Source organism: Peromyscus californicus, unplaced genomic scaffold (genome assembly GCF_007827085.1).
Source record: "Peromyscus californicus insignis strain IS unplaced genomic scaffold, ASM782708v3 Scaffold_1__1_contigs__length_55948999, whole genome shotgun sequence".
NCBI lineage: Eukaryota > Metazoa > Chordata > Mammalia > Rodentia > Cricetidae > Peromyscus > Peromyscus californicus.
In genome coordinates, this window is record NW_026294492.1 from 16,302,380 (window position 1) to 16,330,158 (window position 27,779).

The following is a 27,779-nucleotide window of genomic DNA, read 5'->3' on the forward strand; positions in this document are numbered from 1 at the left end:
GAGAAAGCCCGAAATGACCTACTCTGGAGATAGGATTGCCGAACACCCTAATTGTTGTACTAGAAATTCCATCCAATGACTGAGGGAACCGGATGCAGAGATCCATGGCCAGGCCCTAAGTGGAGCCCCAGGAGTCCAGTTGGCGAGAAAGAGGAGAGTTTGTATGAGCAAGAATTGTTGAGACCAAGATGGGAAAAAGCACAGGGACAAATAGCCAAATGAATGGAAACACATGAACTATGAACCGGTGGCTGAGGAGCCCCCATCTGGATCAGGCCCTCTGGAAATGTGAGACAGTTGATTAGCTTGATCTGTTTGGGAGGCATCCAGGCAGTGGGACCGGGACCTGTCCTCAGTGCATGAGCTGGCTGTTTGGAACCTGGGGCTTACACAGGGACACTTGGCTCAGCCTGGGAGGAGGGGAATGGACCTGCCTGGACTGAGTCTACCAGGTTGAACTCAATCCCCAGGGGAGTCTTTGCCCTGGAGGAGATGGGAATAGGGGGTGGGATGGGGGGAAGGTGGGGGTGGGAGGGGGGGAGAACAAGGGAATCCATGGCTGATACGTAAAATTAAATTAAATCATAAAATAAAATAAAAAAACAGATATAACAATGAAAGAAGAGGCCATACATTGCAAATGGGTGAGGCAGAACACCTTAAAACATAAGGAGTATTATAGTTAAAATGGGTGGAAATTGATATGTACCATTATAAAGTAAATAAAAAGTTCATGGGATGAGGATATTTTTAACTCACATATCTGAAAAGAGGCTGGAACTCAAAATACCTGAAGACTACTTACAATATAACAAGATAAATCACCCAACTAAAGATGAGCAAACTATTTCAAGATACCTCATAAAAATAAGGTGTACAGTGGCTGATAGGTATATGAAAATGTGAATTTGATCATCAACCTCTAATTTCTGTAAAACCATAGTAAGAAGTCCTCAATGGCCATGATTTTTCAAGAAGATAGGCAACACTAAGAATATATAAGGTTTGGATAAAGAATGAGCATCATTATTTAACACATACAAAACCTAAAAATGCCATTCCTAATAGTCTGACAAACAACCTAACAAATAAAAGTTATATCCGTGCACAAACTAAAATGCAAAGAATCCTTGAAACATTTATTATAGACAAAACTGAAAATAATCCAAATACCCATTATCTGGAATTCTATAAAATATTCATTTTTATGCTAAGCAGTGATATTTACGAATGAAAAGGAATTAAGTAATAAGACAAGCAAGAGTGTTGAAAAACACAGAAATCTTATAATAACTTGGATAAACATATTGTTTACACAATCATATACAAATACAATACAACTTATATATTATATAATTCCACTTATACAAATATACAGTAAGGCAACATGGACATCATGTTTAAAGTATGTCTACATACTTAGATTTATAACATAGTTCTATAAATAGCATAATGCATCTATATAATTTATAATGAACTTCTTTCTTTAGGTATATGTTTTAAGGTTAATGTAAGTTATAATGTTGATCAGTGATTTCTTACATTTTAGTATGCATTACAGAACCTTTTAAAATGTATGAACATTTTTAAATATTTGACAAGTATATGCAATCCTATCATAAATGTTCGTGTACAGTACTTGAGTCAATTTATGTGTTATTTAACTTGACTACACAAATGTTTAAAAGTGAAATTCCTGCATCACATGATAATCACTCATTTGACTAATGGAGTCTCTGACACACTGTTTCCCCAAATGTGTATGTCAATTCACATTTTCACCAGCAAGACTTGATGGTTTCCATCTTTCAGTACCTTTGTGAAAAATTATCAGCATGTCTTCTACATCACGGTCATCTTTGTGAATGGCAGGTATTAGGTTAGCCTGGTTCTAATTTGTACTTCCATATCAATTAATGACATTGCTTTTTTGTATAATCAGTAGTAATTTGGTACATCTCTTAAAAAGGCCTATGAAAGTATTTTTTCCACTTATTTTCCTTTTTATCATTGAGTATGAGTTCTTTATATTGTCTCACAAGAGACAATTCTCTTATGAGATATTTGACTTGTATGTATTTTCTCAGATTTTCTTCAGTATCATTTGATTTTGTTATGTTCTTCAGAGCCAAATAATACCTCATTTTTATGTAGTTCAGTTTATCTCCTTTGTCTTGCCATACTTGTGTTTCTAGGATCATATCTAAGAGAAAAATTCATCTAAGTCAACTTCATGAAAATTACACCACTTCTGTTCACATGGTTTTATTACTTTATGTCTTCAATCTATAGAATTGTTAAGTTTAGGTATTTTATATGATGACTGATAAACATGCAAAGTAGGTTTTTTTTATATAGATACATAGTTATTTCAGCTCCAAGTGTTTTGAAACATAATTCACTGCCCCACTTGTTGGCTCTCAGTCTTTGTAGAAAGGTCAGTTGAACATAACTAGACGGGCTTATCTACATACCTGTCTATCCTACAGTATTATTGATATATGTGTCTATCTCTATTATGTCTCATTTTATAAATTTGTTTCATTTTTTTTTACTTCTTTTAAATTTAACTTGTTAACTTTTCATATGTCTTTATTATACTGGTTAGGTAATTTTATATCAAATATCCCCTGTGTTAAAAATGTACTTAAAGGTATTTGTTTCTAATTACCATATGCACTCAACCTGAATCAGTTAAAGACATTTTACAAACAAAGATAAACAGAAATTTCACAAATTTCACTAGAGTTTCTCTCTTAACCCAAGGATACTTCAGATCCATTATATTATGTTTTTATTTGTTTGTATAGGATTTTTATTTTTTTGCTTTCATTTTGTTATGACTCATTGCTTTTGTTTAATTCTGGTACGAGAAATACTTTGTATAAATCTTAATTGGTTGCTTGCAAACGATGACCCTAAGGGTTCTTTTCTGATTGCTGCTATGACAGCTTCCTGAGAAATACTTACTGAATATATTGGGAAATCTTCCCTATACTAGAATCTGTCATGTCTCAGAAAAATACCCTCAATGCCAGCCTCATTTTGTTTTCCATTCGCATATATATCTGATTCTTCCTATGACTAAGATATACACCTCCCCTACATAGTCCCAACAAGAAGTGGGGAGAAATCCAGGAACCTAGCATCCTACTGCCCATGGTTCTTGTGTTTGCAATCAGTTGTCCCATAGTTATCAGCCCTGTGCTGCTATGACAATTTCTAGCTTAAGAAAGCCTTAAAATCCACAAATCAGTAAGTACTTCCTGTTCTTCTGTTTCTTTCATTGAATGCAGGCATGTATTTTAAATGTTTGTTTTTATGTATTTTACATAGCATTATTATTTAGAATAGGAAAGGAAGATTTAGGTCATGTGTAAATTGCCTTTCTAATACACAAGTCTAGTGGATTTGTTTTGAAATGTATTTGGTAGATTATTCTCCCAGGATTTTTATAATTTTTGCATGAAAATCGGTTCATAGATTTGTATTTGCCTCCACGTTTAATGAATTTCTTTCCCCCACCTGGAGAAAGAGCATAATACCAAACTTGTTTTACAAATCTTTGGTGTGATAATTAAAACCAGTATAAATATGAACTGTAGATGTACACTGAACATGCTCAGTGGTATTTGAGGATTTTCCAGCTTATAATCCAGAGCATAATCAATACTGTGCATCACCACATGGGATTATTATTCCAGATCTTATAAAACTTGTGCATGACAGGACTCCTCTGTTGGAACTACATTGTACTGTATCCACTTGGGTTGACAAAAGTTCTCATTAATGGCTGATTGCCTCACAAATAATAAGAGAAAAACCAATGTAGGTGTATCAGACATAGGTTCCCTCTTTCTATAGACAGGAAAATATAAGGATTTAATATAGTGTCCTGTAAAGAATGCCATATCCATTTCTTTTTAATGGACAGAAGTTCATGCAAATTGTTTTATAACTGTGAATTGATACATAGACTATTTGATTTAAAGTTGGTGATGTTCCACTTCCATTCTTACAGGCAATAGTGCTAATAAGGAATTGACAATTGCTGGTCTTCACTGTGTAAGTAATCACTATCACTAAACGTGAAATCACTAAATGTGGGATTTGTCCACTCTTTAATTCATTGAGTCTACAGAGACTAGATATTCGATCTCCCTACAGTCCTGGGTTTAAGATATCTTCCTTACTGTTAGCCCAGTGGTTGTAGTTTATTAAAGTATTCTCTAGCACAGACTGATTAACTTCCTATGCACAGACAAGGCATTTCTATGCTTCTCTGAGAATGTGTATAAAATCTTAACACACTTGGCCAACCTAATATTCATGAATATCATATAAACAGGGGCTTGACATGTACTCATGCATATGGGCTTCCTCTCTTCATCTTCTGCTATTTCTATGACTGCAATGTGGAGTGGAGGACAGTGTAAACTCATATAAGTTGAAATTAAATTTATGATGGAAGCATGCTTCAAAAGAATCTAATGTTCAGAGTTCATGAAGGGTGTTGGCACCAATGAATTAAAGACATTAAAACTGAGCTAGAGAGATGGCTCAGAGATTAAGAACATTGGCTGTTCTTCCAGAAGTCCTGAGTTCAATTCCCAGCAACCACATGGTGGCTCACAACCATCTATAATGAGATGTGGATACAGGCACTCATGTAGACAGAACACTGTATACATAATAAATAAATAAATAAATCTTGTTTTAAAAAAGGACATTAAAACTCAGAACAGTTTTGAGAGCATATCTTTTATCCTAACCTTGATGTAGAGTTTAAAAGAGACAGGCCATGAAAATATAAGACTTTCCAGTCCCCTAACGAGCTTATTATTCATTGTCTGTAGTTGTGGCCCTATACAACCATTGCAAAGGAAGATTATTACAGAATAGTAGAATAAAGGTCTTTGCAGAAAATTTACCAACAAATAAAATTAAGAACCTACCTGCCAAAAAGTAGAAATGGGGCATTACCGAAGAAACTTTCCTGGCCTGTGACATTTCAAAATTTCTAGGAAGTAGTAACTGATACAGCTCTCCTACCTTTCCACTCTGAAAGACACATTTCCATGTTCAGCCATTGTATGATGTTGGGGCCAAAATACAGTTTTTTTACATCTTATAGATCTCTAGACATTTTTGTTATTATTTTCCTCAGTTTTTTGAAATTGAAATATAATCACATTGCTTCGTCTTTTTTTTTTTTTTTTTTTTTTTTTTGGTTTTTCAAGACAGGGTTTCTCTGCGTAGTTTTGGTGCCTGTCCTGGATCTCCCTCTGTAGACCAGGCTGGCCTCGAACTCACAGAGATCCACTTGGCTCTGCCTCCCAAGTGCTGGGATTAAAGGTGTGCACCACCACCGCCCAGCACTCTGCCCTTTCTTTTCCTTCCCCCTTCACTTCCTATATACACTTCTTTGCTCTCTTTCAGATTCATCACTTCTTTTTCACTAATTGTAACAAGCTGTGATGGCCATTTTTGGTTGCCACTTGACTACATCTGGAGTTAACTAAAACTGAAAAATTGAGGGCACACCCAGACGGATATTTGCTTAATTTGAAGTATAAAGATCTACTTCTTATTAGGATCTATGACATGGGTAGATACACCTTTAATCCTGATCTTTTGATACGGAAAAAAAATACCTCTAAACTGAGCCATGTCTTCTTCTGGAAGCCTATATAAGAACATGGAAGAAGGAAGACTGTGCTCTTTTCTTGATTTCTCTGGCCTTACTAGTATGTCCTTTCCTTCCCTAGCATTAGAACTTAATTATTTCGGTTTCCAGCAGATACTGAAGACCAGCTAGGACATTTGGCCTTGTGTACTAAGCAACTACTGTGTTCTTGAACTTTCTGTTCAGAGCCAGTCATTGTGGAATTATCTGGACCACAGCCTGTAAGTCATTCTAATAATTCCTCCTTCAATGTATATAGAGAGATTCATTCTATAAATTCTGTTACTCTAGAGAACCCTGACTAATACACATGCTCACATGCATATGTATATACATATATATTCCTAAATACATAAATACAATCTGATCAGTTGGTATAATTTACTTGTATGTATGATTTCAGGGATGACTCTTTGTTATTAGATAACCAGTTGGTGTGCTCTTCCATGAGGAATACTATTTCTTTCACTCTCAGAAATCTTCAGTTGCCTATAGTTGTTTGGGTGAAATTTAGGCCTTGTGGGCTTAACCCTTACTACTTTACCATCAACCTGAAGTTGTGCCCAAATATGATATCTATGATCTGCAACAATGTCGGGCATGGCAACATAACCTTATAAGTACAGTAGTGGCACTCATACATGGCAGGAACTAACAACTCTCTAGTTGGATTTAAGAACTCAACAAGAGGGAAATCATGCCTGGTATTGGAAACCTAGCCAAATACCCAGGGCTAATGAGCTCATGGATTTGAAGGAGAACATAGAACCACCACTTTACTAAGACAGCATAATCCCTAGACATGTTTAAAGAAACAGAAAGCTTCCCTGACTCCTTTCTTTGCATGTTTGTCTTTTGCATATAGGAAGGTCACTGAATTTGTGTGTTACTTTTGTATCATGTTATTTGTTGAATGTGTTTATCAGCCATAGGAGTTTCCAGGTAGAATTGGTTTATGGAATTGTATCACTGGAAAATAAGGACTCTTGGACTTTGTTGTTGTTGTTTGTTTTTTCAAGACAGGGTTTCTCTATGTTGCTTTGGTGCCTCTCTTGGATCTCGCTCTGTAAACCTAAGGCTGGCCTTGAGCTCATAGAGATCTGCCTGGCTCTGCCTCCCAAGTGCTGGGATTAAAGGCGTGCACCCTCCCTCCTCACTCCCCCTCCCTGGGACTCTGACTTTTTTCTTTTCTATTTGTCTCTCCTTTATCTTCTTCACCTGCCTTATTGCTCTAGTTAGAAATCCTAGTATAACTTTTGTTCATGATTTTGCACAGTGATCAGCCAATAATTGTACCTCTGCTCCCTGGCCAGGTTTTCTAGTGTGGAATTCAACTTCAACTTTGTTCTTGGAAGTGAATAATTTATGGAAAGTGGAAAATCTCTCAAAGCTCTGAAACTTGTAGTTACTGCCTACATAATTCTTTTTGTCTGAGGTTTTAGTAGTTACCTTCATGTAATGTCAGTAAGCAAAATTTCTTATGGAAAAGCTTGTCTTCACTTACGGTGATTATTTTAGCATTACAGGAATATTTAACTCTTACCCAGTCAGTTATCACCTTGCAATAAAGATTTCAAGATTGCATGTTCATTCTCCTCTGTGAGTCACAGATTCACAGTCCCCTGTGTACCTACAATTACAAATGTATATATGTATTGAAAGTAGAAGGAAAACTGTCTAGCAGGCAAAGTAAACGAATCGGAGAAACAGCGATAAAAGAGAGAGAAGTGTTGGGGTAGGTATGCACATTATATACTTGGAGAAAATGTTCTCACATAAACCAGTGACATATACAGGGAAAAACTGAACAGGACATATGAGTAAGTAAGTAAACAAATAATTCTGGTGGGCTACCACAGAACGTGATCACTACAGATAGTCATAATACTTTGTGCACTTGAAAAATGTGAAATACAAGTGAATCAATGTCTGTGGAACTATGATATTTAAAAAACAACACTTGGGTCCAAGAATTCTAAACACAGTCCAATTCAGTTACTATAGAATAAAAGGGAAGAAAAGAAGCAGAAGTATTCTTCATGTATTCTAGGATCAGAAAATGTTCTTTTTCTTTCCCAGATGAACAGGTTCTCTTAGCTATCACCTATAATGTCGACAGTTTGACTCCCCACACATTAGAATCCTTGAAAGGCCAGCTTCTGATATGGCAGGCAACAGATGCCTAGAAAAACTCATGCCTTTCCACATTCTTCCCTTTTGCAAGTTTCAAATCACAGATGCAGAAAGGTTCAAACTGTTTCTCAATGAACCCATTCCCAAATGGGCCTTTTCCCATGCCACCACTAATATTTTACCACTCAGATTTCTTGATAGCTACAGATAACTGTGAAAAGCTTTGTAAACTAGTAACCAACAGGAATGGGTAGTGTCAGGTGCCTATGGCAATACTAGCCTGGATTCTGCAGTCATATTTTGAATCCTACAGGGGTATATTGGCCTCTGGAGTTGTATATTAGGCTCTATGGGTGCATATCTGATGCCGCAGTTTTATGTTGAGTTCTACAGTTGTATACTGGGTTTCTTAACCTGCAGCTGCAAATTCTTCTTATACCCTTGGTATTTGGTTCATTTTGGGGGGATAGGATCTCAGATACACCCATGCTAACCTCAAAATTTTAAACCTTCTCCTTCAGCAGTCAGAGTGGCAAGATTACTGGTGTGTGTCACCACGCCTTCATTTCTAAAATTTTCTTAATTTTTTGTATTAGGGCTACTACATACATATACTTATATATTTTGATCATAGTAAATCCATCTCTTGTTCCCTTCTCAACTCTCTCTGAACCCCTCTTCTCCTCAGCTAGGTTTCTTCACATTTCATGTCTTTTTGGTGTATGTGAGCCACAGTATTTAATTGAGGTTGCTCGTATAAACATAGGCTGGGGATCATTTGCTTCAGTATGGCAACTTGCCAGGAGCTAATAAATAAATAATACTAAATAAAATCTTTCCCCAACTTTCCCAGCAACCATTGACCTCAATGATTGTTCAGAGAGCTCATGAGCCCCTACCAGATCCATAAAATGTTGTTGACAGGCGTAATAGCACTTAGTTCTTGTGCAGATAGATGATGTGGGGCTCAATGACCATGGCATATCCACAATCCATTCACTTCCATCTGCCAACTCTAACATTCTTTCCGTCTCTTCTCTGATTGTCTTTAAGTTTTGGAAGGAATGACATTAATGTCCCACTTACGGATGAGTACAAAATAGTCACATATTCTCTGTATGTAGACCAGTTGTAAGACTGCATTAATCACTGTCCACTACAAAATGAGGCTTTTCTGACCAAGAATGACCCACCCACATCTATGGAAAAAAGCAAAGACATTTAGAAGGCAGCTTGACTTGAGGAGCACAATATATTAATATAGTGAAATTGCATTTTAGCTTTATCCCAGAATCTATAACCTCCATAAACATGGGTATTTGGCCGAGTTCCCTTCCCAGGGATACGGGTCTTAGATTGCATATGAAAGTTGTTATCCTCAATAACAATCACGCCACCATTGCATGAGTGAGCTCATTTTAACTATTGGTTTGGTTTAACAACATACTAAATACATACATGGGTAAGATAGTTGGTGCTTTTTTCTCCCCAACAGCCTATATAGCCCCTTCTGGTATCATGAAAGCTACCCAGCATTAAAGAAGCTTCCAACTCAATTCCAGCTTGATTGTGTTTTGTCCTACACCTCAAAATTGTCTTCAGCAATGGAGTCTTACTATCTTCTAGTTTATGTGGATAAACAAGCACAACAGCAATAGCATGCATCATTTTGGGGTCTCAGCGCCCTCCCTCCTTTTCCAACAACTTCTAGGGAGATATTCCACTCCTGGCTCTGGGATTATGTTGAATAATCTCTATCTTCTGAGATCAGTATTATTGACCCACAAAGGGCATTTCCTCTGAAATAAAATTTAACATAGATGTTAAATACACACACGGTGTTAAAATGTCAATGCAACCCAACATGATCTACACATATTATTGCTACCACAATGATAAAATTCCCAATGGGTTGTTTTGCAAAAATTGAAAATGATATTCTTATAAAACTACAAAAATCTGAAAAACAAGATAAAAAGCTTTACACACTACCAGGATGTAAAGAGTATTAAAGAGCTACAATGTGTTAGCAGAGGTTCTCTGGAGGAATGAATTAATAGAATAAAAGTATACTATAGTGACTGGCTTGGGTAATAATGACTGGAGAGTCCAACAGTGGCTATCTGTTCACTGGAAATAATGAGAATCTGGTAGTTGTTCAGTCCACCAGGTTGAATACCTCAGCGGTTTTGTTAAGAGTAAAAAAAAAAAAGAAATCTGTAAGACACACATCCAAAAATTGGTTAATCTTTAAAACGCACAAGGATTTCCAACAGCAAAAATAAATTACAAGGCTGATTTAAAAGCAGCAAAGGACTCAAACAGACATTTCTTCATAAAAGTACAAATGGCCAACAGTTACACGACAAAATGCTCAATAGCCATACTCATATGGCAACGTAAATCAAAACTGCAATGAGACATCACCTCTCATATGTCAGTGTATCTATCATCAAATTAAACCATAAAAACACATTGGTAATGATGTACTTTTAGAAATCGAAACTTCTGTGCATGTTCCATAAAAATATAAAATGTCATAACTATGGAAAATTGTGAAGAGATTCCTCAAAAATTTAAGACAATGCTGCCTCATAGGATCTTGTATTCTCACCTTTGGTTGCATAAGCATATAAATGTAATAGATAAAGAAAATGTAGTACATGCATACAATGGAATAATATTCAGTTTTTAAAAGGTGGCACCATGGATTACCCTAAAGAATATTTACTAAATAAGCTTACCAGAGAAGAACACAGTACATATAACCATTTATGTACTATATCTGCAATATTTCAAATCATATAAATGGATAATTCAATAGCAATCATCAGAGTCATGGACGTGTGGATAGGATAGGGTTCTCCAAAGGTATAAAATCTCAGGTATTCCGTATGTGTAAATACTGGAATGGTCTACATAATATAAATATATGATCTATAATATAGTATAGATTCTTTACAACTGCATGGATTATAAGAGGTAAATCTCATGTTAAATACTAATACTATACATACAAAAAATCAGCATGAATTTAAATTTGGAATAGGAACACAAGGAAAGTTCAGGAGCAATTTAATATATATCCATCATATTTCAGGTCTCCAAACTCATAAAATTATATGTATTAAACATATGTGTTTGTTCAATGCCAAAGACACTTTAATTAAGTAATTTAAAATATCTAGTCTCACAAAAGCATAGCACACAAAGGAAATTACAAGGCATATGAGATGAGACATATCAAGATTATCATCACATGTGACTGTGCCTTAAGCACCTTCTAAGAGAACACAACCAGATGGTCTCACTTAAAGAACAGTGTAAAAGCCAAGCGAGGTGGCACATGCCTATAATCCTCAAATTTGGGAGCCAAGGATGGGTAGATTGCAAGATTGTGACTGCCTTGAGCTGAACAGTGAGACCCATATCTTGGGGGAAAATACATAGAAGATACTCACACCAAACACCATGATTCAGAAAGTGAGAAAGACATGGATAAGCTCAGGTTGGGCAAAGCAAAAAATAAAAAAAAAAAAACAACACAAAGAAGCATCTTTTAATCTAAAGGGCACACTGGAAATGCAATTATAATTACTAGGCGTAAATCACCTCAAGTAATACAGAGATTGCTGAAGATAAGAAGCCTAGAAGTAAGTCAGTAAGAGACTTTAACACTCTACCTTGAGTCTAATGTTAGACAATGACTGGAAAAATCAGAATAAAACCAAAGTATACTCAGTAATACCATGTGCATGTATTGAAGAGCAGTGATGATGATACTCCAAATATAAATTGTGGAAATGGAATATATATTAACCCACAGAAATGCATTGATAATTTCCATAAAGCAAACTGTTTAACCCAAGTCTGTGAGCTCAAAGCCGTGAAAGTGGAAAGCAATTACAGATCTCTGTGATTTAATGTGTTGTCATCATGACTATTGTATATCCTTCATGAAGACTTGGGAAAAATGTTCATCGATTTTTAAAAGATAATGATGGTGACAGAGTACCACGTTGTGGTATACTGAAAATGGCAAATGGTTTTTCATCTGTATATATAAACGCATAAGTGGAATGATTGAATTTTCAAAATAGTTTTAAAGGAAATAGGCTTGGACAGCAAGAAAGATGAGACCTTGTTCTCAAGGGGCGAAATTTAGATAAAAATAATAAAATTAGTAAGTTACAGATCAGATGGTTAAAGGTAACATCCACATCTAGAGAAGCATGCCACTGGTTGTACTGGGACTTGTTGCTACTGCAAGTAGATGCCGTGGTTATTGTGAAAACTGTTTCTCAAATATGTAAAAATTAGGAGAGCAACAGGAAAAGGATAAATTCTCAAGAGAACTGAATTCTCCACATAAGGCTGAGGAACACAAGGTATCCCATCTATTCCTCACTTTTTCAAGAATTTGGGGCAAGTAGAAAAGTTATATTATCATTTCAAAGTATTTAAAAATTGACAAAAATATTGACCACGTAGTATATTGTGAGTAGGCTAACAAGAGGGCAAATGATTCAAAGGATATATTACTTATAACAAAGCAGATAAATCTTGATGATCTTTATTCAATTCTTAGAGCCCACATAGTGAATATGTGTATGTACACAACATAGATATACACACAGACATACACATATTCTTACAAACACATCGAAACACACACACATTCATATACAGACACACATGCACTAAATACTTAAAAAATTCTCACAGCTATTCTGTCAATTTGATAAAATACTAAGGTAGACCATATATAAATTATTTGATTTTATTTTCTTATGTCACATACATTGCTAGTAATCCTACTGTTACCAACAGACTTCAGCAATGAACTCTGGGATTGGGAAGGAAATATAAATAGTCAGAATCAATAATAAAACAGAAACTATTCCACAGATACTGTAATTATAACCCTATAAATCCAAAAGTATCTCTATATAATTAACAAATGTTTATGAATAATCACTGTACTGAAGATCAATATTAATACTAATTACATTTCTACATTCCATGAACATGGCAACAATAACAGGAGCACATGGATGGATGTTCTTAGCACCCCTTATTATAACAACCAAGGTCAAAACCAAATCAATTATTCAACAACATGATGCTAGACAAATAAATTGATACAGAGCACCACAGTAGAATTAAATAATAATTTTAAAGGATAATAAATACAAACTGACATTATTTATACAATGCTTACTTCCATTTAAAAGGGAAGAACAGAGGTCAGTCACATTGACCTCCCTTCACCAATCATTAAGAAAAGTGTAAAAACAAAGATATGAACATTCAGACAATGGACAAAAAGCATCGGGGAACTGAGTCTCACGAGAAAGAAACCAAAACCAGTCTTTGTGATTAGCTCTGGTGCCTGTGTGAAAAGGGTTCTAAGCCACAATGTAACAAGGAAAGCCCATAAGTGTCTACAAGTAGGGATCAACTAATAGCATAGTAATAAAGTCACATAAGGCACTTTGACCATGTTGGAGGGCAAGGTCATGGAGAAAAGGAAACTGAAGAGGAAGTTCAGGGAAGGAGGGCTTAGCAGAGGTCCTTGAATTCGGCCTGAATACCCATCTAAAATGATGATAATGATGAGGAGGAGGAGGATGATGACTGAGATGGGGTCACACGTGAAGGCTTGGCTTACCAGGACCACTCTATATGGACAGGTTGGCCTTGAACTCAGAAAACGGCATACCACCACCTCCAGAATGCTAGGAGTAAAGTCAGGCATCCCTATGCCTGGCTATCTGACAATGATTACGAGAAAACTCTCTGAAAAGGGAACTAACTTCTAGATAAGTACCTTTCAAGCTCATTTCCAGCAATGACAAAGAACTAGGACTTGTTTTCAAAATAGTCAAAGTAAGAAGAGCTATAGCACACAAGGTATTGTTTAGAATTATTGAAAGATTACTCTAATATTGGTGGCAATAAATTAGCTATACACCAGTGATGTTTCTGGGTTTTGATGCCTAATATGTTAGAAGAGAAGTCTCAAAGGGGTCAGGATTACTCCATGCCATGGCACTGCATGACAGAGCCAAATGCAGTGCTAATTATAGGATGAGAATATAAAGATTCTGCTGATGTAAAATTAACAATGCCTGGCATGTGTTAGAAAATTAGCAGGCTTGGAAAAATATGATCCATAATACAAGGGGAAAATAAATCATTATATGTAAGGAAAGTGAAGATATATAAAATGAAATTCTGACAAAATTATTTTGAAGCTATTATAAAACCCCTTGTCTATACCAGACTTTGAAAAAAAAAATATAAATAAGCAAAGAAAGGACTATTGGTAAAATGATGAAAACAGAACTTCTGTCAATGAAATGAACAGTGCCTTATATGAAAACCAATTTTATCAAGTAAATAGTTGATTAAGGCATTGAAGGAAAAAATAAGTATTTTAAAGATAAATGTTCTAAAGTAAACTACATACTGAAAACAATGGCTGACAGAGCAGTGACTTATGGGACAGTCACAGAATATGTCATTGTACGTAGGGAAAAGAGCTAAGCCAGAGAAGGGGTATTTGAAGAGATCTTGTTTAAGTTCTTTTCAAAATTTGTTGAAAATCAGTTTAATATGCTCCAGAAACTCAATGAACACCAAGGAAACTGCTTTTTGAGCACACCAAGACAAATATATCATCAGACTTTGTATAAACAATAGTGGAGAGTTCATCTAAAGAGCAGCCAGAGATAAGGAACATCTTACACAAGATGAGCCATACAAATGACATGAGAGACACTGTCAAAATAGGAAAGTAGCACAGATATGGTGACATCTTTAAAGGGCTAAAAATACAATTAAATATCCTAAAACAGAAAAAAAATTCAGAAACAGTGAATGATCATTGTTAAAGGTTAGTTTCCAGAATATATAGCAAAATCTAAATCCTCCACCAAGAAAAAGATAAAAATTTTTTTTTTTCAAATAAATTGTTGCACCAGTTTCCAAGAATGCATTAAATTGACAATACGCATATAGGATCCTCACTGTGATTAGTAGCTAAGAGAATGGATAAGACTGGGAGTTTATTCAGTGGTTAAAGCCCTTGACCAATAATTGCGAAAAACAAAATTTGGATTCCTAGAATCCACACAAAAACCTTGTGTGTGTCGTAGGCAAGCTGTATTCCAGAATGTTAGATGCAGAGATGGACAAGACTCAGGGCAAGCTGGCTAGCCAAGTTAGCCTAAATAGCCAGAAGCAGAATCAGCAAGGGACCCTTGCTCAGTCAATGAAATGGAGACCTATTTGCAATGTTAATGGATGGAAGGGTTTGTTTTTCCTCTCACATTTAAAGTATTTTCACTCTGTCACATATATTTAGTACTGGTTGGAAATGCTAGGCACAGCAGTATGGCAGCACAGAGAACTGGACTGAAGTTTTGACCAATTTCTTTTCTCTTCACTTTATATTTCCATAGGAAAAAAATAAGACAGAGAAATATGGGGAGATACAGGAACAATAGCAGAAAGGGGCAGAAAGGATGGAAGGAAGTAGTGAGAGGAGGAGGAAGGGAAGAAGGGAGGAAGACAGGAAGGAAGGGACAAAAGGAAGATAGCCATATTGTCTTCTGTGATACTGTTTTATCTTGTGTCTGCAGTCCCGGTACCAACTGGCAAAATTCATCCCCTTTCTGGAGGACCCAAATAAAGCACTTTTAAAGATATTTATTTCCCTTATGTTTGATGAACTTGATTGCCATATACAATAAAACTTTGATTTTCCCAGATAATAAAAATGTATGTGGAGACCTACATTAATCTCTCCTTCATACAGGCTCTACAGATACAAGAGCCACTCAGTGAAACATCCTGATAATGTTTGGGTTGAATGTCGTTTGTTATCATGATGCAAAGACAGTCAGCCATTTAACATACATTTTTTTAGTTTCATAATCAGATTGATACCTCCTAGACTACCTGTTCTACATTTTGCAACAGTGTAATATGACCTATTAATGGATGAAGGCTGTGACATTATTTTTTATAAAACAAAGCATAAAGGAATATATTGAAACCTAAAAATATCATTGTGAGCCCCTCACATATTCAAGGGTTCTTAACTATTTCCTGAAAAGTTCAACTTGGATATCTGTGTACATACATTAACATAATGAGATTTTTCATTATAATATTGTATTTACATTCAAATTAACAGAGACAATCAGAATGACTACCATAAGTACGTGCTAATTATTCACTTTAAAGGAGTGTAGTGTAGGAATTCATTCTACCTATACTAAGTGCTTGCTTTTTTTTTTTTTTTGAGACAGGGTTTCTCTATATAGCTTAGGAGCCTGTCTTGAAACTCACTCTGTAGACCATGCTAGCCTTTAACTCACAGAGATCCGCCTGCCTCTGCCTCCCGAGTGCTGGGATTAAAGGCATGCGCCACCACCGCCTGGCAAGTTCTTGCTTTTATAATAAAATTGAGAATGATTTTCCCCCAAAATGTTAAGTGATGTTTTAGAGATTTTAGAGATTTGCAGTGGAAGAATGGCTTTCAGAACTACCTGACCTAACTGGAAAAGAAATTTCTGTACTCATAATTATCAGATATGCCTTGGACAGTCAATAAATTAAACTTACTAAATAAAAACATAATAGGTTCTTTTTTAGGAATCATAAAATTAAATAACTTATGTTTCATTTGTATGTATCATAGATTAGTTTGTATTGAAATACACAATATAAAAAGGAATGTGGTGGTAAAGTATACAAATATATGAAATTTCTCATTTCGTATTTTTTTACTGTGTAATTTTTTTAAAATTACATTCAAGATGTCGCATAGCCATCACCATTATTTCCAAAACTACAAAAGTACTCCAAAATCATTCACTGCACCTTAGGCAATAATTCCTATTTTTCTGTACCTTTTCTCCCTGATATTCCATACTTTAGCTCCATAAATTTGCCTGATTTGAACTTTTTATTTAAGCAGAATCATAAAATATTTGTTATTAATGTCTAACATTGCATTTAGCATATTTTAAAGATTTATCAATGTTATAGTATATGTGTGTGTATAATAAGTGCATTATTTGCCTGGACTCCTGGAGCTCAGCCTGGTGCTTGGCTGTGGATCTCTGCATCTGCTCCCATCAGTTACTGCATGAAGGCTCTATGATCATAATTAGGGTATTCACTAATCTGATTACCAGGGCAGGCCAGCTCAGGCACCCTCTTCACTATTACAAGAGGGATTCTATGAGCAAGGTGGATCAAGATCATGATGGAGAAACCTACAGAGACAACTTAACCAAGCTAGAAGGAACTCATGAAATTTAGACCAACAGCTGTGGAGACTCCATGGGACTGGAGTAGGCCCTCTGCATAAGGGGACAGTTGTGTAGCTTGGTCAAGGGGCCCCCTGGCAGAGGGATCAGGATCTATCCCTGGTGCACAGGCTGGCTTTTTAGAGTCCATTACCTATAGTGGGACACCTAGCACAGCCTTGATACAGGGGGGAGGGACTTGGATCTGCCTCAACTGAATGTACCAGTTGCCGCTGAGTCCCCATGAGAGGTGTTACCTTTTTGGAGGAGGGAAGGGAGAGAAGGTTGGGGGAGAAGGCTGAGAGGGGCAGGAGGAGGGATGAGACATAAATAAAAAATTTCTTAATTAAGATAAAATTTTTCTTAAAAGTTCATTTTTATGACTGACTAAATGATATGATCTACTGTGTAACCTACCATATTCACTATGCACACGTAGGTTGATAGACACTGGGAACATTTCAAATTTTCATCATTATGAATGGTTCCATAGACATAAAATTAGTGTCCAAGATTCTATTTGAATTTGTGTCCATTCTTTAAGGATGTATGCTTAAGAGCGGTGGGAGATGTCGCATGCTATCTTAGTTCTTGGAGGGAATTCATCAGGTCTGCACCAGTTCACATGCACATTATTATTGTACAAGTTGTCCAGTTTTGCAGCTCTGCCCTGTCCTTGTCAACTCCATCACAATCATTACTTTGGCTTTTCTTTGGAATATAAAGTAAAAAACAGTGTCATGTGATTTTCCTAATAACTGCTGATGGTGAGTGATGAATTCTGTTCTCATTAGTCATTTGTGTATGACACGTAGTTGACAGGAAATTATTCAAGTATTTTGCTTATTTTTATTTATTTGTGGCTTTTAGGGGGGTGAATAGTACTGAGTTTGGAACCTAAAATCTCATTCATATTAGGCAAGTACTCCACCACAGAGCCACAACCCTTCGTGGCTTATTTTTTTTAATTATTCGCTTTTAGGGATTTTATTTGGGTTATAGGAGGTCTATTTATATTCATAACATTAAGCCCTTATCAAAATCTGGTTTGCCAGTATTTAATCCCATTCTATCACTTATTTTTTCAGGCTTAATAGTAGTTTTAACCAAACAGTGTAATGTGGGTGTGGTTTTTTTAATTTGTGTAAATTCCATGAATTCATACAAAGTATTTTGAGCATAACATCTTCCATTACCTCCTTCTAAATTCCCCTAATGTCACCCACCCCATCACCCTCCCAACTTCATCGTTTCCTATTGCTATTAATAACCTCTTGAGTCCAATTAGTACTGCCTATCTTGGGGAAGTCTAGCTTTCTAGTTTTTCTTTTGTTATTCTGGATTTGGGTTGCAAATTTAAGAAGTCATTGTTAAATCCAAGCATGAATATTCTCCACCTGTGTTTGCTTTTATTTGGTTTCTGGAAATGTGTGAGAAGAGTTAGCTCTGGGTTTAGTTTTAGATTTTCTTTGAAGTAAGTGCTCAGCTTCATTCTTTTACATGTGAGTACATTTTCAGCACAGTCTGTTGAAGAACCACTTCTTGCTTCCTGGAATGCTCTCAGAACTCTTGCTGAAAATAAAAGGAAAAGCAAAGCCCAAACAGACTCTTTTGTTACAGTATCTCCTATATTTGAATGTACAGAAGTGAAGTTTGAGAGGAATAAAACCACCTCGAATTTTATCTTCAGTGACATCTAAGAGTGAGAAATATTTAGAGTAGGGACAAACACTGTTAAATAATTACCAACAAACATGAGAACTGATAATACCACCCCATTCCCAAAAAATAATGACCTGAAAAGAAAACTTATCAAACAATTTTAAGTGTGGCTGTGGGTATAAGAGACAGGGGAAAAAATGAAATAATTAGCAAAGTGACAACAATTTAGACAAGTCACAGTGTTCATGGAGTTTTCTTTTTCTTTTCTTGATTAAAAGAAACACTTTGGGTAATGTTGCTATATAAAATATTGGTTTGACAAACATATTAGAATATGAGTCAGGTTGTTAAATTATGCTGGAAATGGCACAACCACAAAATGTTACATGTCATACAAGCTTATATTGAATCACTATTTATAGAAAATTATGTTTTAGCCACTGAAAACTTGATTCTTAATTTTCCAATTTTACTTAACAGGATTTAACATTACAGTGGACACTTAGAGACCTCTACATTTTTCCCCTCATCCTGCCACGATTTTCTTTGACACCTTGGAAAGTAATTTAAACTCAATAAAATGAAGATAATTGCACTTACCTCACAGAGATGCAGAGAGCATTAATGAGATCATGTCTACAAAATGATTCAAAGTCTTTAGTTTGCAATATAAATAGCAGGCATAACTATATTTTTCCAGATGTCTAATAATGATAACCATAAATACGATGAACTGAAAAGTTAAAAGGCTGCCAGTACAAGTAAAATGTTTTCATTTTAATTTCGAGGCATTTAAATATTCCCTCTTGCATGTTTGCGTTATAGGAAACGCACAGAAATGTTAATTATAAGCTCTACTTTATTGAGGACATGTCCCCCAAGTTTAGACTCAAGAGTACTTAACTTCTACCCAAATGGGGAGAAACTGAACTACCTCTTCTTTGCAATTATGCCTAATAAATCACTATAGAAGTTTAATCAAATAAATCACAGCATAAATTTTAATGAAACTTATACATTATTTCTTCAAAATGTTTCCTAATATGAAATAGAAGCTCATGACTTCAGTTCCAAATCCAATTACTCAATTGTCATAAGCTCGGTTGTCTTCATTCATGAGCTGATAAAACCACGTACTGCTACCCTCTTTCTGTTGCTGTCCTGTGAGATACTACTCAACATAGAGATACTTAAAACCAAACCCAAACTATTTTTAAGCTCAGAGCCTACACTATAATCCTGCTGCTGTCAACTGTTGCTGAATTAAAGCAGTTATCTTTGAAACGGAATTGCATTTTACATTATGAGCCAAAAAAAGCAATGTTGATTCTAACGGGAGCAGGCATGATAATCTGCTGGCAAGGATGTGCTTCAAAGTTCTAATTGTTGGCAGCCCCAGTGGTTCACTAACTACTGTACTTGGCCTTGGCTTAGACATTGCAAGCAGAGATTTTTAAATGAGACTAGACATTAGATTTGGATTCAGTAATTACCAGAGGAAAGGAGGTCACTCTTTAGAGCAAGCAGCAGGGTGACTGTATCCTAAAGGACAGCCAACTTTCTTGTCACATCTCATGAGTATGATCTCAGTTACATTGATATGACTGGTTATTGCTGGACAACATCCAATGTGTTGTCAGGATTCTGTCCATCACATTCTACACAGACTCGCTTTCACACACACACACACACACACACACACACACACACACACACACACACACACAATCAAACCTTGGAGAAGAATTTGGGAGATCAGGCTGGATAGAGATGTTTGATGTGGTACTACAGTATTGATTTAAAAAATATTATTAGCTATTTTTTTCTTAGTATCCTATGGTAGTTTCTCCCTTCTTCTTAAATGTGTGTGTGTGTGTGTGTGTGTACATGTGTGTATTTTACCCTAGGAGTTCAGAAGAGTATACTCCACTCATTGGACCTGGAGTTGAAAGGGAATTGTGGGCTTCTGGATGTTAAGTTTTGGGCATCAAACTTAGCTTCTTTGCAAGAACAACAAAGCTATGAAAATTTGTGCCTTATGAGGAATGAATCAAGTTGTGTCAAAGACTGAATATGAGCTTTAAAACATTAAATAATTCAAAAAACATTTAATAACCCGTAAAGAAAATATGTGAATCTCTACATCATTTGTCTAGGAAATCAATAACTTTTATTGAATTTACCCCCAAAATACAGGCACTAAAAGTGCAAACAGACAAATGGGATTGAATCCAATTAAACATCATCTTCATATTAAAGGTAATTATCAACAAAATAAAATGAGAAAAGTAGAGAATGAGAAAGAATATTTGCAAGCTATGCATCATATAGAAGATTAATGCATAAAATACAAAAGAAATTCAAATTTGTCTCATCTCATGAAAATTAGCTGATCAAAAACTGGCAAAGGATAAGAATAGACTCTTAGTTGGGTGGTGGTGGTGGTGGCGGCGGCAGCAGCAGCGACTCACCCCTTTAATTCCAGCACTTGGGAGGCAGAGGTAGGTGGATCTCCAACTTCAAGGCCAGCCTGCTCTGCATACTTATTTTCAAGACAGCCAGGGCTACACAGAGAAGCCCTGTCTCAAGGAAAAGGGGAGGGGATTACAGAGGAGGAAGAGGAGGAGAAGAAGAGACGCTTAAGAGGCTAACTGGCATATGAAACAGCAAATTCTTTCGACATTATCCATCATTAGTAAAGTAACGATTTAAAACTGAAGTGTTATTCAAACGACGCAAGGCAAAAAGGGATGGAAAGACCATGATGAAAAACAAGCCCTTGCACATTGTGGCAAGATAACCCCAATTAGCACAGCCATTTATTATGGAAAACAAGACAAAACAAAATAAACACAGGGGAAAAAACACACAAATAAATCACCAAACTCTAGCAAATATATTGGCATATGGGTACATGTATTTTCATAGGATGTGATACCACTATATCAAAAAGACCTTTGCCTTCGTGTGTTGCAGCACTATTCAGAGTAGCCAATATGGGACACCTGTGTATCAACAGGTAAACTGAAAATGAATTTGTTAATGTCACAAGCAACAGAATATCCTTAAGCCTTACAAAATGAAATGTCTACTCCTTTGCAACAATATGGATGGATATGGGGGAAGTTATCCTAAGTGAAATTTCCCAGGCACTAAAAAAATATTTTATGGGTACACTCTATTAAACTTCAGTAATAAGGACTAGAGTGCAATTATTGAGAGATAAAGTAGAGATGGTGAAAAACCACTAATTTTCAGTTAGATGAGTAAGTTCAAGAAATATAATGTAGTACAAAAAAGTATAATCAATCACAATGTATTATATGCCTTAAAAACTACAGAATAAAATTTAAATATTCTCAACTATATTTGGTGTCTGAGGTAACATATATATGTAAATTATATGCACTTATCCACTACATAAAATACACATTTCAAAACAATAACCTGAATATAATACATGTACGCAAGTTTGTGATGTTTAGTTTTAACTGTCAATTTACAGAATTTAGAACCAATGGGAGACCTTCTTCTAAGGCATCCCTTTAAGGGTTTATCTAGGTTTGATCACTTTAATTTAGGTGGGAAGATCTGCCCAGTGTGGGTGGGATTATTCATTCTCTGGTTGGGGTCGTGGACCATACAGATGGAGAAAGGGCAACAGCAGCAGATAATCAGTCCTCTCTGATTCCTGATCCTGAATGTAATGTGAGTAGGGGCTTTATGAGCATGCATCTTGGCTACTCCACCATGATGGACTATACCCTTGAAATGTGAGCTGAATAAACCCCCTCTCCCTTGATTTGTTTTTGTCAGGGTATTTTACCATAGCAACAGAAGACAAAACTAGAACACCATTATTGGTATTTACATGAAACGACTACTGCTTTCATTTTCCACATTGTGTATGTGTGTGTGTGTGTGTGTGTGTGTGTGTGTGTGTGTGTGTGTGTGTGTGTGTGCGTGTAAGTGCACATTAAGTAATTTGGTTCTAAAAAGGAGCAATTGTTTACACTCAACGTCACAAGTATTTATCCATTGGTTTTGAGAACTGCGTACAATCTATAACTCCTCCTTGTCAAAACTGTGTCTTCTAAATTCCTGAGAAGAGCCCAAGTACTATTTTCTGGTTAATCCTATAAAGCACTGCTGAGATTTTACTTACCACATATTAGTTTTGCTTGCTTTGAAATTTTATGTAAGTGAAATTATACAGCCTGTATCTCTGTTGTGGTTGCCTCCTTTCATACAGAGGAGTGCTTCTGAGATTTACTCTGTGCTTTTGCATAAAACATTAGCTTGTTCATTCTATTTTGTAATAGAATTCTATTGTTGGGAAACGCAATTATTTATCAAATCTCCTATGATAGACACACCCTCTGGTATACCTACGTTTTATTTGTTGGAGTAGGGGTTTATAAATGGGCCTGATTGGTAGGAGGTAGTATGAATACTCCTGCGGGGTATATGCATGTTTCTGGAGCTCAGAACTCTTGGTAAAGTGTGTAGCAATACTATTTAAATTGAATATAGAGTGATATTCCATTGTTGTTTTGACTTGCACATTTCTGATAACTGAAGATTTTGAGTACATTTTTTGTGCATAAGCCATATTACAAGGGTTTCCTTTGTAAAATGCTTGTTTAAACCTTTTATGAAAGAATTTTGTCCATTGTCATTTTGCTTCTTGTGAGGTAATTATTTGTATATCTGGAATAAACCATTGTCAAGAGACATGTGGATATATTCTGTCACTTTCTGACTTCCCTACTTACGTATTGCCTTTTGTTTAGATTTTTTCGTTTCAATAAGTTTTTTATACCTTAATTTTATTTTCTAGTTAGTATGTTTTAGTCCCTCCTGTAAGAAAATTTTATTCTTACCAATGCCATGGATACGATCTTCCTTTTTTTTTAATTCTAGAAATTTGATTGCTCTAAATTCATTTTAGTGTCTCTCTGAATTTTCTTGAATTGACCCAGGTTAGTGATTCCAGTCATCCATGGTATTGATTTTTTTTTTATTGTATAGACTACTTGTAAATTCAGCGTCATTGGTTGGAAAACTTTATCCTCAATTTAATTTGAGACTGTTGAATTATATGGTAGTTTTTTATTTTTTTATTTTTTATTTTGTTGAGGAACACTTGCATTATTTTCCATAATGGCCACACTGAACTCCAGACCTACCAACAGTGACAGACTGACTTATTCTTCACCCTTGTCATCATTCAGGGTGAATTTGGTTTGCCCTCCCAAGATGCTTAGTGACTTGAGCATTCTTTATATACCTTCTCACTATGTGCATGCACATCATCAGAAAAGTATCAAGTTGTGCCTTTGACCATTTTCCAATTCACTTTTTTGAGATTTTTGATGCTATTGAATTTTTTTTTTTAATTTCTGACATTTCCTATTAAACCCTTATCCGATATTTAGTTAGCAAATATTTTCTTTCCAATCTGTTGGCTGCCTCTCTGGTGTGTTGAATTTTTTCCTTCTCTGTGAAGAAGACTTTTTAGTTTGATATAATCCCATCTGTCTGTTTTTTGCTTTTTTTCTACTTTATTTTTAGGGGTCCTATTGAAAAAAAAAAAAACGTGGCTTGTTTCAATTTTCCAGAGTTCCCTGCTTTTCTCTATTAGCTTTTGTATCTGGGATTACACATAACTCTTAAATCCATGAGAGTTTTTTTAAATTGGCAAAAATAGGTTCCTGGTTCCTATCATGTTTGTCTCTATCAAGTCCCTTCAGCACCTTTTACAGGAGGCTGTTTTTAATATCTGGGTATTAAAACTGGAAACTCAACTGGGTATGAATTCATGGTTTGGCTTTTAGGCTCTAAGTTTTCTTTCGTGTCTGTTTTAATGCCAGTATCATGCTGTTTGGATTACAAGGGTTTTGTAGCATGATTTTACACAGGTAGCACAGTATCTTATGCTTTGGTCTCTGTGTGTTTGTTTTATCAACTTTGCTTTGCCTTGGCATTTGGGGCTTGTGCATGCAAGCGTGTGTGTGTGTGTGTGTGTGTGTGTGTGTGTGTGTGTGTGTGTGTGCGTGTTGTAGTTTTATACAAAGTTAAGGATTTTTGGTTTCAGTTTTATGAAGAATGTCCTTGGTTTTTCACTGAATCTGTAGATCACTCTGCATAGTATGGATGATTTAACAACATTGAGTCTTCCCATCCACGAGCATGTGATAGCTTCTACACTTTAATTCCTTATAGTTTTGGTTATTTCTTACTCTTATAGAATGTCTAAAAATATCCTCTGTAATTTTTATGAAAATCATGTTTATGTATGGCTGCTATTATTTCCAATTTAATATATTTCACAATCCCTCTTAAAATACATCCTTTGATCTAGGAACCATTTAATAATGTTTCATTTAGTTCTACAATGTTTGAAAAATCTTGAGTTCGTTCATTTACAGCAGAGAAGTTATAAAAATGTTGATTCTTAAATTTTCAAAGGCATGTTTTATGGTCTGGCATGAATTAATCCTAGCAATGTCCTCTATAAAGGGAAAATAGTGTGTCAGCCATTGTTGCATGTAAAGCAGTGTTTGGCAGGGATGATTATAAGTCCATGCAGTTTAGGTTTTCTAACTTTCCAACCCACTGAAAGTTGAAAGTGTAAACGTTCAGACATGATTGTCCATTTACTCACCTTCAACTTTTGCTTGGCTCATACATTCTTCTCACACTGCATCCTGCATTCTTCAAGAATGTGACACTTCATTGTCCTCAGATAATAGCACGCTTATGGAAATCTTCCTCATTGTGAAGTTTGCTTTATCCAATATTATTGTACACAGCATTTTTTATGGCTACTATTTCCATGGTATGTCTATTTTTTTTCATTTTTTAACACTGAAGACATGTGAATTTACATTAAAATAACTTACAGTTGTGTTCCCATTTCTTACATACTTCAATGGTTTTTCCTTTACTTTGAATGCTTTTTAATATTTATGATTACTGCTGAAGGTAATTACTATCCCCACATTATTATTTTCTCTTGTTCCTATAATTTCCTTTATCTTATATTCATCTTTCCCCATTATTTGATCCTATTTGTAGTATTTCATAATTTTTCCCATTGGCTCCTAAATCACCATCATCTTTTTTTCAGGGGGAGAGGGAACTTGCCCAAATGTTGGTGAACTGGAGTTTATTATCATCTATTGTTTACATAGGTTATGAGGCTAGTATTACAACAGCATATCTCTTCCTCTTTTTTACTCTACTAATATCTTACATCTTATATCTAATGAAAACTTCACAATAGGTGGATATTCCTTTGTCTTGCTTTATAAACTCTGGTCTCTTTAAAAAAGAATCAAGCGAGACAATGTCTTTAGATATTAATATATTGACAATTTCACTCTTCATATAATAAGAAAACTTCCATAGGATTAGCATTGCATACTTTGAACAACTTCTACACACAATTTTTTATGTGTGTGTACATAAATACATACATACATATGTACACACATACATACACATACACACACATACACACACATACATATATATATATATATATATACACACACACACACACACACACACACACACATACATACATGGAACCAATTCTTTTTTTCTTTTTTGAGACTAAATCAGTCTACTGTGTAGTTCTGCTTTTCCCAGAACTCACTATATGGACCATGCTGGCCTCAACTCAGAGAAATCCACATAATCTGCTCCCTGAGTGCTGGGACTAAAGGTTTGCACTACCATGCCTCGTCATCCAATATTTCCACTATTTGATTTGTTGAAAATATCTTTATCTTAGGTCAGTCTTCTACTTGGAACTTATTAGATATATGGAACAAATGCCCCCTACCTTTCTGCATTTTAATTTCCATGAATGTATAAATTTGTGGTAGAAATACACATATGCATTCATGTTTGGAAGTGTGTGGACACAAATCTGGTTATGTATGGAAACTCAAAGTTTGTATCACAAGTACTGATTGCTGTCCACTTTAGTGACTAAAGCAGAGTCCATCTACCAGGCCAGCATAGCCTTGGGAATCACTGTCTTGACTTGCTGAGTGCTGGGATTACAGAAGGTTGCCACACCTGCTTGCCTTTTACATCAGTTCTGAGAATCTGAGCTCTGGTCTTTATGCTGACACAGGAAGCATTTTATCCACTGAACTCTCTGCCCAGTCCCCTTTCTGCGCTTTAAGGACAGCATTACTTTCGATTTAATTTTCTCACTTGATTGTCTGTGATTTTTAGCTATTTAATTTTTTTCATAATGAAGGCCCTCTATGAAAAATAGAAATCTTTAAAAAAAAGAACAAAGCAGAGAAAAATAAGATACAGGATTTTTGTTTAATACATGTGGGTGGGAAGAAGATGTGGTGATGGCTAATTTGGCCAACTTGTCAGAATCAAGAATCATAATCATACAGGAAACAAAATTCGGGGCCTGTTTGTATGGAAGATTCTTATTAGGTTAACTGACATGGGACGATGCAGCCTAAGTGTGGGTGGCCCCACAGTTAGAGCTGGTTTCCCAAAAATCAACAGAGTGGAGACAGTGAATTGAGTACCAACAGTCATTCCTCTTTGCTGCCTGACTATGGCTACATCGTGATGAGAAGTCTTAAGGACCCGCTGCCACGCCTTCCCCCAACATGATGGCCTGTACCCTCAACCTGGACAAATCGACTCTTCCTCCTATACATCGCTTTTGTCAGGTATGTCGTCTGAGCAACAAGAAAACAGTAAGAGCCTTCGGACAAGAAGAGAAGCTTTGCAAAGGGGAAGAGCTGACACAGACCATTCTTGATCGTCAAAGAGAACACTGAACTGAAGAGCAACATGACAGAAACAAATAGTCTTCTGAAGCCCCAGCGTGATGGTTGGTGTTCATTGTTATCTGGACAGGGTCTAGAATCCCCTAGGAGACATTCCCCAGGTACACCTACAAGAGATTATTCAGCTTCCAGGTATTC